We start from the raw sequence: 867 nt of genomic DNA, 5'->3' as shown, positions 1-867 counted from the left end.
GGGTCTTTTAGGGCTCAAGGAAACACTTATTTTGTGGCCCCCCTTAGGCTGGGGCCAAGGGCCCCACTGTAGGGCTCCACTCCCGACGTGATCGTGCTACTCACCTTTCGGTCATTGCATCTGTTTCCTGTTGCTGCTGCAGCAAATTACCACAGGTTTAGTGGCCAAAAACAATACACATGTGTCTTAACGGTTCTGTAGGCTGGAAGCCCAGCAGTCTCAATGTGCTAATGTCAAGGTGTCTGGAGGCTCTGAAGAGAATCGTTTCCCTGCCTTTTCCAGCCTCTGAGGCACCTGTGTTCCTTGGCTCGTGAGAGCAGCAGCGGTGCATCCCTCTGACCGTTCTGCNACGCAGCAGAACAGAAAATGGAACATGTGAAAAGTTAGCCACGGCCCGCGCTTACTGCTGCACGTGACCTGGGGAGGCTCGGCCGCCGTCTGTAAAGTCTCATCCCGGAAAACACATCTGGCTGGAGAAGGAATCTCAACTGCAGCGTAGTCCCAGACCTTCCCAGGGGCAATAGGACTTCAGTAGGCTCTGCCGATGGCCAGGGACAGAGACCCAGGCGGAGTCCCCAGGCACAGGGACTCACAGCTCAGCAGTGAGAAGGACAAGCCATCCTCAGTCCTGGGAATGCGTTTCAGACTCACATTTAACTCCCACAAATTTGACCACCTATTTGAGGGGGGGAATAAGGTTGAAAAGGGGGAGTGTCTGCTGCTCCCTGCACTGCAGTCAACGGTCACATGCCCAGAGCTAGTGTGCAGTGGGACACTGTGGTCCCTTCCAGCGCCTCAGTTCCCGTGGGTCACTCACTGGGTGAGTGTCTTATGGCACCAAGTGTGGGTTCAGTGTTTAACGCTTTG

This window comes from Galeopterus variegatus, unplaced genomic scaffold (genome assembly GCF_000696425.1).
Source record: "Galeopterus variegatus unplaced genomic scaffold, G_variegatus-3.0.2 Scaffold13030, whole genome shotgun sequence".
Lineage (NCBI taxonomy): Eukaryota > Metazoa > Chordata > Mammalia > Dermoptera > Cynocephalidae > Galeopterus > Galeopterus variegatus.
Note: the sequence above shows the minus strand (reverse complement) of the source record.